The 15,624-nt window shown below is 40.1% G+C and overlaps 1 pseudogene; it reads left to right on the top strand.

Moving 5' to 3' along the window:
* Nucleotides 1-1,357: 1,357 nt before the first annotated feature.
* LOC136875193 (5S ribosomal RNA) lies at nucleotides 1,358-1,474 on the top strand (annotated as a pseudogene).
* Nucleotides 1,475-15,624: the final 14,150 nt, after the last annotated feature.

Genomic DNA, 15,624 nt, shown 5'->3' on the forward strand with positions numbered 1-15,624 from the left:
AGTAAAGGCTAGAATTCGGAAATCTGGACTTGGATTGGAAATGATGGACTATCCCTATGTATAACTCTGTCAGTGTTGGCAGATTCAAAATAATATTTCGGAGGCTACAACACGAAAATTTCGGAAATACTTGGTCAAAATTTCGGGAGATGTTTATTATGTCATAATAAGCTATTTATAATATTAATGTGGAAGCCATGCTTACTTTGTCGATGTAGTTTAAATTGCCTTTTAACTTTTCTGACGGTCACAAGATACATGTTTATAATAACCTAGTACATTTATAACCCGGGTATGCACTTGTGTTTTATAAATTTGATTTTGTGTTCAACAGACTTTCAAATGTGAATATTATTTTATAACTAAATAGTTATTCATTCGACATTAAAGACTGAGTTTCATTATTTTCCTTCGCTGGTCTATCCTTCTTCCTCGTCCGTCCCGTCGTTAAAGCTGTTGTTCTTCATTAGATGTAGAAACTCTGAAGTTTAAAAACCTAGATCTTCGAAAACCTTTAGAATGACATGATCCGTCTTGAATTGATAGTTAGGGCTGGTATTTAAAACTTCCCACATATTAATGATCAGTATTTAAAGAAATACACACTATTACCTACATCCCAACTACTCCTAAAACCGATTAGCCGCTGAAGGAAAATTGAAAACATGTATTGGATTCAGAAAGGTTCGATGATATTTCCACCTGATTACTTTTATCCATGAAGTGAGTCTTCTTCTTCTTCTTAACCTGTTTACCCTCCACGAGGGATCCCACCTCTACCGCCTCGAAGACGCTGTCCTGGAGCTACGGACTCTGTGTCGGGGGATGAGACTGGGGAGAATACCAGTGCCTCGCCTTGGCGGCCACAACTGCTATGCTGAACAGGGGCTTTTCGGGGAGATGGGAAGATTCGAAGGGATAGACAAGGAAGAGGGAAGCAGCCATGGCTTTAAGTTAGGTACCATCCCGGCATATGCCTGGAGGAGAAGTGGGAAATCACGGAAAACCACTTCCAGGAAGGATGAGGTGGGAAAGGAACCCGCCTCTACTCAGTTGACCTCCCGAGGCGGAGTGGACCCTGTTCCAGGCCTCGTACCACATTTCAGGCAGAGCCGGGAATCGAAACCGGACCTCCGGGTGTTGCAGCTAATCACACTAACCACCACACCCTTGAGGCGGACACTGAAGTGAGTATGGATGATAATTGGGAAGGTTTCCATCTAATTTCGTATTTTCTGAAATCGTTTAAAAAATTGGGAAATTTCACGAAATTTCGGAGGACCTGGCAAAACTGCCCTATGTATTCATCTTTATGGATCTTTTCTTGCTTTACAATAGCTCTCCATTCTTTTATTTTTCCAACGGCCATACCATGTTGAATACACCGGTTCCCGTCCGATCACCGCAGTTAAGCAACATTGGGCGTGTACAGTACTTGGATGAGTCACCGCTTGGGAACACTTTGCTATTCCCTCTCCTCTTCTGTCCAGATATTATTTTCCCTCCTCCTCTCCTGCTCTTCTGTTATCTTCTTGTTCTTTTCCTTCTTACTATTAATAGATTTCAAATCATATGGTGATGACGATTATGATGACCGGATATGCCTACTAAGAAATAAGTTAGTAATTCTCTGAGAGGTACTTGCTGAGGAAACATTTTGCAGGACTATTTCTAAAGCTCTTCGGCCGATGAGTGGGTGGAAGTGGAGCCCATAAAATGAGGCAGTCGATCGATGAATAAGCTCCATAATATGTGAAGTGTTAAGATGAAAATAAAGATAACAACTTAGTTTACTCCAGTGGGCTGATAGCTCAGACCGCAAGCACTTGTAGCCCGACCAACTTTTAATAGCATTTTGCCTGGGATATGAGGCAATTAAATGTTGTTACTTCGGGAGTAAATTTAAAGCTGGAATATATATATACGTACAAAATCATAAACCCAAAATATTTTAAACTATGCCACACAGTGCGTAAAGCAAATGAATCAATCGTAAGGAATTTGCGACAGAAGGAAATTTGTAATATACTGCCTGAGAATGCGAAATGATTGAAGGTACTGCGTTTTTCTTAACGTCAAACGGGAGTGTATTTCTTCATTTTTGTCGAGCTATTAGACTTAGTTGTCAGCGTTGTAACCTTTGAATCAGAGGGTTCGAGGATCGATTACCTCACGGATCTGGGATTTTAGGCACGTCAGGTTAATTATTCTGGCTCGAGGACTGAATGTTTATCTTCGTCTTAATACAAACACAACACACCAAACTAACAGCCACTACAGAAACACGTGATTGTGAACACGTCCCCCTGGAAAGACTATTATAAGGATATCAACAGTCACGTAAATATACTAACTTAATAGACTTGGAAAATATAGAGATTATTTTTGCTATTGGCTTCACGTCCCACCGACACAGATAGGTCTCATGGCGACGATGAAACAGTAAAGTTCTAGGACTGGGAACGAAGCGGCCGTGGCCTTAATTAAGGTACATCCCCAGCATTTGCCTGGTGTGAAAATGGGAAACCATGGAAAACCATCTTCAGGGCTGCCGACAGAGATAATACAGCCAATTTCCACACCGCTCACTTCGCACTAAGACGGCTATGGTTCTAATCCCTGTTAATGCACGTGGGATTTTTGAAATGAAAAATCACGTTGCTTTGGTTCACATTCCACGTAAATTACAACGGCTATAATCACTATACCTGCATACAAATATAAATCTTCTTTACAGGTTGTTATGCATTTCAGCGTTCAGTCTGCAAACATCTGTGAATTTATTTAACGCCTCCACAATCTTCTATTTGTAATCAGCTCAGAAAACATTGTTGCGGTCCATACGTAGTACAGTCATTAAGTTCTGAGACTGACCGCATGATGGCGCTGTGGTGCACTATAGTGCATAGGTGGCGTCGTGTTATTACCATCTCAGTTAGTCTCTCGTCCCTGGAAGAAACAGTTTAGTGCATGCACTGGAAGCAGACATACGGTCGTTATTGTGACGGTGATTTGAATGCTCCCGTCGAATCTTGACATGTCACAGTTTGAGCAACGGGTAAACATCAAAGTTCTGCCAGAAATTAGGCAAAACCGCAGCCAAAACGTTTGAAATGATGCAGCAGGTTTACGGCGAGGATGCATTGAGTTGCTGTGTTGTGTTTAGGTGACACCGACGTTTTGTGCAAGGACGGGACAGTTTGGAATATGATATGCATACTGATCGTCCGCAAACAGTTCGAACGGAACGTAAGATCCAAGACGTTGCAACGTTGGTGCGTACTAACCGCTCCCAATCGGTAGACGATTTTGCAGCAGCAATAGGGTTCAGCCATGGTACTTGCCACACAATTCTGACGGATGACCTCAACATGTCTCGTGTTACCCAGCACAGTGTGCCACGAATCCTGTCGCAAGACCAACGTGATGATCGCATGGCGATTTGTGGTGACCTCATCAGTAGTGCTGACGATGATCCGACGTTTCTCAACCGGATAATAACTGGAGACGAAACATGGTGTTTTCTTTCAGCGGTGCTTCCAGCAGTTATACCAACGTTAGCAAACTTGCATAACGGCCAACGGCTACTATTTTGAGGGTGGATGTGGTTTTGTGTAGGTGTACGCCGTGTAATGAGGCATCGTGTGCAACACACAGAGTCGTGTGGGTGCCTATACTCCAGGCGTCAAGTCTCAGAACTTAATGACTGTACTACGTAAACCCTATCTATAAATCATTAGAAACTGAGTCTAACAATCGCTGTCTTGGTGTCCCTCTACGTCTCTTACCCTCGATAACCGAGTCCCTCCTAGGTAACCTATCCTCGCCCAATCGCTTCACATGACGCACCATCGAAGCCGATTTATGGATACATTTTCATCAATCGAGTTCCCTCCTACTTTAGCCTTTTTATCCTTAATCCGAGTACCCTCCTGCCATTGTTTTCACCTGATTGTGCCAGCGATCATTATCGCTACTTTCATGTCTGTTACTTCTAGCTTATGAATAAGATGTCCTGTGGCCATCCAGCTTTCTCTCCCGTAAAGCACAGTTGGTCTAAAAACAGACCTGTGTAAAGGAAGCTGACTTCCTTCTTATACAACACTGTTGATCGCGACTGTGAGCTCAGTGAATTAACTTTGCTGCACCTTGATTCAATCTGTGTTACTATCCTGGAAGAATACACATCCTAAATACTCGAAACGATTTACCTGTTCCAGTTCTTTCCAGTTTCGTTTTTCCAACCTGACATTCAGTTCTGTTAGGTATTATCCCTATTGACATTATTTTAGTCTTAGACTGGTTAATTTTCATATCATACGGATTGCACTAGTTTCAAGTTCCAAGATATTAGATGGCAGCCATAGTCTACCATTAAGACCATGTCATCAGCGTAGGCCAGATTGCCTACTACATTTCCGTCTAACTGAATCCCTCCCTGCCACTTTATATCTATCAGTAGATGATCCATGTAAACTATGAAACACAAAGGTGAAAGATGACAAACTTGTTTAACTCCTATAAGTACCTTGGGCCATCAGTTCTCATTGATGCCCAATTGCCAACATACACGCCTTCTATTGCTTTTGTTTCAAGTTGCTTTACGTCGCACCGACGCAGATAGATATTATGGCAACGATGGGACGGCATAGGAAAGGGCTAGGAGTAGAAGTAAGCAGCCATGTCCTTAATTAAGGTACAGCCCAAGCATTTGCGTGGTGTGAGAATGGGAAACCACGAAAAACCATGTTCAGGGATGCCGACAGTGGGGTTCGAACCCATCGTCTTCCGAATGCAAGCACACAGCTGCGCGTTCCTATCCGCACAGCCAACTTGCTCGGTCGATTGCCAATAATGATCTATTCTTAATCCCTAATTCCAGAATACTTTTTCCCTCGGTACTCCGTCGTATGCCCTCTCTATATCTATGAAACATAAAACATAACTGTCTATTCCTCTCGTAGCATTTTTCAGTTATCTGGCACATACTGAAAATTTGATCTTGACAGTCCCTCTGTGATCTGAAACCACACCGGTTTTCACCTATCTTCCTCTCAACCATTGATCGCAGTCTTCATTCCAAAATGCCAATGAACAACTTGCTTGGTAACCTATATTGATCAATGAAATACCTCGAAAATTGTTACAGTCCTTCCTTTTCCCTTTTTATAGAAAGGAGCAGTTACTGCTTAGTAACATTCCATGCTAAGGTTATTACAGTATAAAGCAAACTCATCCCTTCTTTCCCGCTATATTTCACCATTTGTAGTATAATTTCATCTATTCCTGTTGCTTTATGACAGTGGCTTTTATTTACCATCCCTTTCACTTCCTCAAGTGTAAATTCACTAACACCATTGTCCTCCTCCCAAAGAGCTCGATTGTTCGCGAAGCCAACAGAAAGACTTCCGTTTACGTTGCGAAGATTTTCAAAATATATCTTCCACCTGTCCAGTGATCCCTTGGGATCTACTATTAGCTCACCTGACTTACCCAAAACAGTATTCATTTCCTTGTTCCCTCTGATGCTAAGATTCTTTATTGATCTGGAAGAAAGTTTCTCTGACGCTTGACCAAGCTTTTACAGGTTAGTATCGAAATCTTACAATGACTTGTTCAATAATACTAATTTCGCTATTTTTCTTTCATCTACGTACAACTCCCCATCTGCATCGGTTCTTGTTTGCCAGCCATTTCTGATACACCTTCTTTTTACTTTTACAGGCTGCCTTCACTTCATCATCCCACCAAGATGTTCTCTTTCCCCATCTTTAAACACAGTTGTTCCTAGGCATTCCCTTGCTGTTTTAATTGCGGCATCCCTGTACTTTCTATATCGCCTATTTCCTCTTATATCTTGAATCTTATCACTGTCTATTGTTTGGTACTTTTTACTAATCATGTCAAATTTCCTCGTCCTGGAGATTTACGTACCCTACTTCGTCTGCAGACGAATTTCACTTTCCCTGCGCTAGGCCTAGAAATAATTAATTGACTACAGATCAGACATTGGCCTGTATCGCCAAAAATCTCCGGAACTCGCACATTCCTAACATATTTTCTGAATTCAAAGTCGGTTATGATACAGTATATAACGGGTCTGGTGCCCCTATACTCCCATGTGTAGTGAATAGCCTCTTCTTTGAAGAATGTATTCGCAACTACTAATCCCACACTTGCAAATAAGTTCAGCAACCACTTCCCATTCCTATCGTCATCCATATCTTCCTCACATTTACCAGTCACCTTTTTGTATCCTTCAGTTCTGTGTTCAACTCTCACAGTGAAAACGCCCATGATCTCTGTCCTATCCTTGCTCATTACCGTGACTACGATGCCACTCAGTGCTTCATAAAACTTGTTAACTTCATCGTTATCTGCACCCTCTCATGGTGAATAGACTGAGATAGTTCTCGTCCTAATTCCTCCAGCTGCCAAACCTATCCGTATCACTCGCTCCTTTACGTGCCTAACAGAAAGTATTTTGCGTCCAATAGTATTCATGATGAAGGGTCCTACACTACAGTACACTCTGCCCTTCCCTTGTTTGTACACCTGTTAATAACACTTTATAATCTCCTATCTCTTCCTCGATAAACCCCTTACTCGAACATCATTAACTCCTAACACATTGAGACACTTTTTTATAGAATCGGCAGTCTCGTAAAGATGAAAGATTACTTTCTTTCAGTAAGGCGTGCTTTCCGTTATTGAGTAAAATCATCAGCAGTTTTGGCATGTATCATATTATTAGGGCCTACCTGTACTGTAAAGTCGACACATACCATTGGCGACCTGTACTGATTCGCACTCCTCCACCACAACTAAGAAGGGAAAAAGCGCCTCTGGGGGAAGCTAAGATAATTTGTACGTCTCATCCTCCATCAAGACTTCTATCATTCGTCACGACGACGACTTTGGTGAAAGGGACCATCTTGTGCCATTGCAGGGCAACTCACTGCGGATGGGTTAGATTTAAATGAACGCTGGGAGCATAAATGATTGGCCTACTCCTTGGGGCATATAAAGACGGCAGTGAGTTTAAGTTCCCAGGAAAGCTTTTGTGCCGCCTCAACAGGCTTAGGACTGGGCGCGGCTGCAATAACTACACGGTCTCTGTTATAAACGCAGACCGAACGCACTGTCTTTGTACTCTGTGTTGCGGCAGCAGCCTCAGCCGCGGCCTCCATACTTTAAGCGTGTATACAATCTTACATGAAATCTTACCTTACAAAAGATGCTGGAAGTGTCGTCCTTCCTGGGTTGTACAGGCATTGCATCTGGTCACCACATTTTGGCTGACGCGATTGAGTTCTGCCACTGTAATATTTCTGATTTCATTCGTAATGTTTTCTTTCAGCTCGTCCAATGTGTAAGTATTTGTTCGATACACATTTTCTTTCAGTTTTACCCCACAAGTAGGTGGGTCTGAAACAGCGTACGACTCTGGTCTGGAGGAGTAGTCTCTCGAATATCTCATCCAGCGCCGTCTTCTGCGTTCTTACCCTGGAAGCCGTAACAACCTGTTCAGTCTCACATCCCGACATCCGACGCTGTCAGTTGGGTACAAAATGTGTGCCTTAATGAGTAGTTTTATCTATTCTTTGTAACCACCGTACGATTAAATAAACATATTGCCTTTGGTGTAACCCAAGAGGAAAACAGTTATATGTTGAAATAAGCGCTAAACGTGGCGGAAAAGGATGAACGACGAAGTGCTGTGCTGATAGCCGTCTTCTTTATCCTGTTCATCAGGTTTGACTCGAAGAATTTCTCAAACATTTATTTCCTATGGCATTCGTATCAGATATCCTGACCACCCAATTTCCGAACTTTAAATATCTTGATTTTAGAAAACATCTTGCGATTTTTTCGTATATTGAAGACCTGAAATAAAGAAGGCTCTAAGCCGCAAAGATATACAGTTTGAGATATTGTGTGAAATAGAATCTACACGCCAAGCCTAATAACGTATAAAAGGCTGGAACTGCCACGAATGATGGTGTAGTAACAATAGCATGCTCTATGCTCCACACCAGTGCCTTCTATACCGTACTTTAAACTCATTTTCCTCAAAACTATTATTTTGGCACTTGGAACCTTCTTTATTTAAAGTCTTCAATTTTTTTCTCCGTCGGAAATGTAACATTTCGGCATAAGACTATCAGGAATCATTCTGAGGACAGTAGTGTTTGAAGCACGTTTCTTAGTTTAAAACCGGATCAGCTTTTCTTAAACGATACCCATCATTCTGACAGTGAACAGTGCTCTGTGGATGGAGCTGTCCTCCTCTATAATAAGGATTTGTGTGATACAGTACGTTCTGTATAATGATGTGCTTGTATAATGCGTGATACTACAATGAACAATGAGACTGAAGCAGTGTAGCGGCGCCTGAAGGATCAGCCAGACGAGTATGGCTTAGTGTGGTAATTAACTCCTCTTGTTGGCTGGTAATATCGTTAATCCCAGATTTCACAAACAATAATTCCTATGCTAATATTTCCGGATGTAATAAAAGTAGCACAATTCAAAGTAAATTATATTTTTATCCTTGGCCGTGTTCGGTAAATATAGAGTTGCTTTTCGAGGTAACTTACACAGATCACGCGATGCTAGTTTAAATATAGGTTAATATTTAAAGTAAACTAATTGCAAATGCAATATTCGACCATTATTCTCGCATGTTCTCAGTAACACTTCCGCGGAGAAATGTTTTGCTTGGCCTTATTGGCATTTGAGTGTTGACAGCTGTCTAGTGTACAATGTTTAGACGTATCAAACATAAACAAATTTTTGAAATCATCCCAAGAGTTCATACATAAAGAGACGTGTCTACACAGATCGATAACATTGACCTGAACCTGGCATTATTTCCACTTATATTTGGTATGGCCAGGCAAAGTAGCTGAGTCATACAGCGCTGGTCTTCTGACTCCAAACTGGCAGGTTCGATCCTGGCTCAGTCCAGAAGTATTTGAAGGTGCACAAATACTCCAGCCTCCTGTCGGTAGTTTACAACCACTTAAAGGGAATTCTCGTGGGACATAATTGTGGTACATCGGCGTCTGCGAAAACCATTAAAGTAGTTGATAAGACGTGAAACCAGTATTATAGTAATAATTATTTATTATTATTATCATTATTATTATTGTACCGGGCGGTACACCCCCGCGCCGCTAATTCAAACCTTGCGCTAGTTGAAACTCCTCTACTGGAGGAAGCCTGAACTGTAACTACAGTGCTAATTTTCAAGTTTCTCAGAAGATGTCCCTACTTGTAAATTTTGAAGTTTCTGAACTATGTCGTTTTCGATGTATTTTTGTTTTGCCTGTAGTAAGAAGTGTGAACATTCTCTTCTAGAGGACACTACTGAAGAACTACAATGGTGCACCCTAGTGCGAAGTGAAAAAACTGGGTTTTTTTGGAGAAATTTTGTGTTCAAAAGTTTGTCCTTTGTTAAATTTCTTTCAGTCATCGTTTAAATTGGCAATATTAACCCTTTCTTTCCCCTTGTTTTGAATTTACCAATCCCGAATTTCTCTAATTAATTTTCCACCAATAATGTGTTTCTTCTTTATCTTGTGTAGGGGTTTTTGTAGTCAGCCAATAAAATGATTGTGGGCGGGTGTTCTCATTCCTGAAACGCCTCGAACGTTCCCCGAGGGTATATAAACTGCTGATTTTCGGGTCTCCGCGCCACTTCAGTAACATCTATCTTTGTGTAAAGTACGTAGCAGGGGGCGGGAAGCGCCTCTTTCGTCGGGCAGCAGTTCAACCACCAGGTAATGGCCGTTTAATAACTTCCTTTCTTGCTAGCTCAGCAGTTTAACTCTCGGGGCAGGTCCGAAGCCTTTTACCATGTAAATTTCCTCTAAAATGTAAAGACGCTTGGTATCTATTCTATCTTTTTAAACTACAAATTGGGATAGAGAGTGCTTAACCCTCTCGAGCTCCCACTCATATTGCTTTGAGGTGAACTTATTTTCTCAACCGTTTCTTCCCTTCTAATGTAATGTAAATAGTTTTTTATATAAGTCACCTCTTTAGGATGGGATTAGCACTTGCATTAACGGCCTAGTGCCAAGTAGGTTTTAAATAAAGTGTATTTGGAGTGCAAGGTCGCCTCCTCTCAAGTTGGTATTTTGGAGGCCATGTAATTTTCCTGTTTCTTTAACGAATAGGCCTCAGTAGGTTGGGTATTTTTACCTCTGTTTTCATGTGCTTGGAGGTCAGTTTGAAGGTGGAGTTTGGTGTGGCCTTTGATAGGCTGGAACCTTGAGAGCGGATTGCTCTTTTTGAAATTTGGTTTCTGTGTGCCTCGAGCAGGCTTTTCTGAGTAATAGGGAGCAAGTGCTCCTGGGCATGATTGGGGTTTTCTGCCCCTTTGTTAAACCTCATATATAAGTAAAGTTGGGCTCATTGCTCAAGAATTGTGTGTCTGGCTCTCGGAGCCCAAATCCTGTAACTCTGTAATTGTACATTCTCGAATTTTTGCTAGGCTACTGAGTACCTGTTATAATTGTTATTTATTGATCTTGAAAAGAAAATATAACCTTGTTAAATTTTAAATTAACTTTAATTTCGTAGATTGAGACCTGTTCATCCCAGCACCTTCTTTCACCTCTGCTAATCCACCAAACCACGGTAACAATTATTATTATTATTATTATTATTATTATTATTATTATTATTATTATTATTATTATTATTATTATTATTATTATTATTATTATTATTATTATTATTATTATTATTATTATTATTATTGTTACGGGGTTACCCGTGGAGCAGAAAGAGGTCAAAGAAGGTGCTGGGTGAATGGGTCTATCTACAATATCAAAGTTGAGTTCAAACTTTAAAAGGTTATATTTCTTTTCCAACAACAAACTTAACAATATTTTCAATGAGTGAAAATAATAATATATCAGGTACAAAACAATCTTGAAACAAGACTAGGAAAATTCAAAAACAGTGAAATTTACAGATTCTGGGCTTCAAGCCCCTCGTTTTACAATCGCTGTGCTCCCAGCTCAAATTTACAATTTAAAATGAGAACCAATTTAGTTAAGGGCAGAAAACCCCTAAGAGCACTTGCTCCCAGAATTGCAACATCTAGACTTCAAGAGGCATTCGTTACTCTTACAACATTTGGCAAAAGATATAACAGGGTCTCAGCTTCTCACGCCTACTCAAGGCAACATTGCATGAAAAGTGACAAACTCTGGCCTTTCAAGGCACTATTTACAAATTGAAAAATTATTACACAGAGGTATCTCGTACCCAACCTACAGGGCCTTTGAGAAAAGGAACAGGTTAAGTAAACGGCCCGAAATACAAACTGAATGGAGGCGAACACTGCGGTCCAGATATGGAAATATTAAAACCTATAGGACTCTCGGCCGATGAAGCAGGGGCTATTCCCACACTACTGAGGTAGCTCGCATGGAAATCACTTTAACACATTACAGGAAGAAAACCGTTACCAAAACGAAGTCACCTCAAACCAAAATGAAGGGGAGCTCGAGAGGGTACTTCACTCTATATCCCCGGTTTGCAGTTAAAGCTTAATGAAGTTTTACATTAGCCAAAATAAAATTTACATTTCAGGAAAGGGGGTTATATAGTTGAAGTTTCGGACCTTTCCCCTCGGATTAAGCTGCGGAGGTAGCTACAACCAGAAAGATGTAATTTATGTGGCCATTACCTTATAGATGTTCTGCTGCCGAAGAAAGAGGCCGCCCGCCTCCTGCTTAAGCACACACACTCACGTAGACGACGATCACTTGGCCAAGAAAAGTGAAAACCGCAGTTTATAAACCCTTAGGGAAGGTTCAAGATCATTCAAGACTAAACCAGCCCTACCCTCTCAGTTTAATTGGTTAATCTCAAAGTTACACTCAGAATCGTACAAGAAGCCTGTTATAGGTAGAAAATTAATTACAGAAATTCCTGATTGGCTAAATTCAAAACCAGCGGAAAGAAAAGGAAGTGTTGCCAATCTAAAAATAAATGAACATAGATCAGTTATGGAAAACGCAGGAATATAAAACTTCTTTAAATTATAATTTCATTCACTTTGCACCAGAGTGCATGATCATAGTTTTTCAGTAGTGTCATGTGTAGAAAAATGTTCAAACTTCTTGATGCATTGCAAAACAAAACAAGGAGCAATTCAGTCAGTTTAGGAAACTTTACACAAAACAATATTTCAGTGGTGACATCTTCTGATTAAAGTTCCAAGTTCGTGTAGTTTCAGCTTCATCTTTTGATCGATAGGGGAGTTCTTAAAGGCGGTTATTTTGAATGAACGGTGTAGAGGTGTAACTCCCGGTACAATTATTGTTGTTGTTGTTGTTGTTGTTGTTGTTACGATGGCCCGCATTAGGTTGGGAATGAGACGGCACGATCGTAGGGCTGGGCGAATAAACAGTCCACATTAAGGCACGTTTAATTTTTGTTTTGTTTTTAAAATTAAGTAACAACTGTGGGTGATCGATCACTCTGAATAACAAATTAAAATAGTCAGTAACATTTATAAGATTTGCTAACTTTACAACATCTTGAGTGCTCTCAGAGCCTCATCATTAACAAGCGATAACTTGAATTCCCATTTTCTAAGACCTATACGCCTTCAAGTACTAGTACGAACACCGCCGAGCACTCGCTGCCCTTTTATTTGCAAGGGAAGGCAATGACAATACAACATATGATAAGGAGAGAATTCCTAAGTAAACAGGAGCTATGCTCACATACTACATATAGGCTAAGAACAAGTTCAGTTCCGAAAGGGAATAAAAATGAAATATATAAAATCGGCTGGCACAAAAGCGAAAGGGGATGCTGTAACCTACCATGACATAACAATGCAATAAAACCTAATTGGGTGTGAGGCCCAGTGAAGCAGAGGATTACCGCATGCTAGTTTGTGACTAGGAACATAAAAACTTACAGACGAAATAGAAATAAAAAAGGTTAAATTTAAAAATCCTAGTCACAAGATACAAGACTGGAAAAAGAGAAACGAGGGTCAACACTCGTGCTTACTCTTAATATATTACACCCATTCGGATGGCTACATTCGTTATGTGAAGGAACAAGAAAACCCTACATAATACAGAAATAATTAAGTTAAAATATTCCTACATTAAAACAGCACTACCCTAAATATTACATTCTAAAGGTGGCCTGTTACCTCCGTCGCCACTCGATGTTTTTAGCCACATGTTTACAAAGTAGTAGACTACCTTATTGGTTGCTCCAGCGCGCCAGCTACCGTGAGCGAGGTGTGAACCTCCGCCGATGAAGACAATCTTAGCAGCTACAGCATGCCCCTTTTATTATAGCTGACTAGCCTTTGATTGGTTCTTGGCTGTAGAGAAAACTGTAGAGGCAACCTTATGCAGTGACTTTACAAGAGGTGTCAACCCCCAACCATTATAATTCTCCCTTAAAAGCAAGGTTCCAATACTGGCTCCTAGGTAGCAAACTCAAACAGTAAAGCGGTACGTATAGTAGGCTACAGAACTGCATACTTGCACTTCGCCACTAGGAGACACTATTTACAAATGATTCAAGTGCTGCCTAATTCTAGGGAGAGATCCTCTTCATTGAAAAGAATTCCCTGTATGAACCTCTTTTCGTTGATTTTTTGTTCTGTGATACGCATTATATGCGGCTAAGGGGTCTAAGATGTCTTCCATTTTCTTACCTTTCATACAATTTTCTTTTCTCGTTACTCCTACTCGTCGCAGTGTTCTGAGAATTAGCATAGTAACTACCTGTTCAGTTAACCCTTTCGTGCTCACCTTTTCATTTCGAAACAAAAAATGAAATTTATTTTTTTAAATTCATTGAAAGCTTGTAAAATAAATAACATTTCTTATAATTACAAGTCCATATTCTTTGAAAATTATAAGGGTTTAGTACAAGGCCTCAATATTTTCAAGAAAATATTGTTAATATTGTGTATGCACGATGGAAGTAGTAATATAATTAGAGAGAACACATATTTCTTCCGCAGAAAATGTTCTTACTCCATGAATACACATACTATAGACTACCGTGCAGCCGTATTTACGTACTTCAGTAACTAGGCATATGTGACCCATGTAAAGCAACAACAGTTCAAAAGGCCACCAAAATTTCTCCCACTTCTATCTCTTGGTTTTAGGCAAGACTAGAAACGCACTTCACATGAGGTCTAGGGCGAAGTGTGAAATCATTATTTAAATATATTATTTTACGCATTGAATAAGGCACACATTAGGAACCTCATATGCGTTTTTGCTCACGGGAGGGCTAACCCCTTACGTTCCACCGTGCATAAATATGCACATCCATGTTGAAGCCTGAATTTTGCAGTAGAAATCGATTAGAGAAAGCAAGATGTCTTATACACAATTCTGGACATCAGATATACCAAATTTGGACACCGGTGCAGCCATTCAGACAGATTACATAACTACGACACTTTGAATAAGGCAAGGCTGACCATCACTCAACTCGTCGAGGTAAGGGAACAAGAGATGTTTGTTTTACTACATACAAAACCGTGTATAGTGGTTCGGAGTTACAGCCATAAAGTGCATAGTAGAAATCCTTAGTATTTGCTGTGCATATATTGTAGAGTAGGAACGCTAATGGAGCTTAGTGCCAAAATTGAAAAATAGGCATTTCTGCCTGGCAATTCAAGTGTATGTGCCAGCTATTGCGTCTATACCCCTCGTTCTTCTAAATAGTTTATACCGTAACTTTACAGTTCATAATAATAAAATAATCATAAATAAAATTAAAAACTTAATAAAATAACTGAAATAAATTAATAAAAGTAATTAATCGAAATGTCCGTTCACCAGAATGGATCCTTCGAATTTAGATAGAGCTTGATCATTCTTTATCTCCCAGGGCGTGCAAATAATGCTGCGTATTGGTACATCTGCTTAAGGCATTACCTAACCATCTGAAAACGACTAAATAGGTAGGAACTGCACCTAGGTTCATCAGTAACTCCACTGGTTTTAAAATAACTAACTATATTCTCAATAAAATCCGTGAATGAGCACCTCATCAACACACCAAAATATACATATAATACGCACACAAAATATTAGTGGAAGACTCCATATTTACAACAATAACAATAATGAAAACAGTGGGAAAACGAAAGCGAGGACTAAGCCACCATTTGCAGTTAGTTCGTTGAGCAATGCACATGTACGTAGATAAGTACCCTTAACTGTCTGTGTATGAACACCTCTTGCAGATTCTCATAATTGGCACTTATTATATCACACAGATACTGTACCTTATAATACGTGTTCACTGACTCTTAACAATTGTTTTAAACGTACATTCAATTAAGCAACACACGCTTGTCGTTCTATAATGTAAATTCTGGAAAATCTGAGATATATCACCTCACAGTTTTCACCAGCATATAATATCAAAGCGCCACAAGTGATACAATACCAAGTGCCTAAGCACTCCACAGTTGTAGGTCAGTCACGTTCCCCCAAAACATAATAAGACACGTTCCACGAACGTTTGAAGTCCAGTCCAGTATAGTATAGTGCAGCAGTGTCCCTCCAGTACCGTATCAGAAGTTGTAAGTGTACCAGTGTC

Source organism: Anabrus simplex, chromosome 5, assembly GCF_040414725.1.
Source record: "Anabrus simplex isolate iqAnaSimp1 chromosome 5, ASM4041472v1, whole genome shotgun sequence".
In the NCBI taxonomy this organism is placed as follows: domain Eukaryota; kingdom Metazoa; phylum Arthropoda; class Insecta; order Orthoptera; family Tettigoniidae; genus Anabrus; species Anabrus simplex.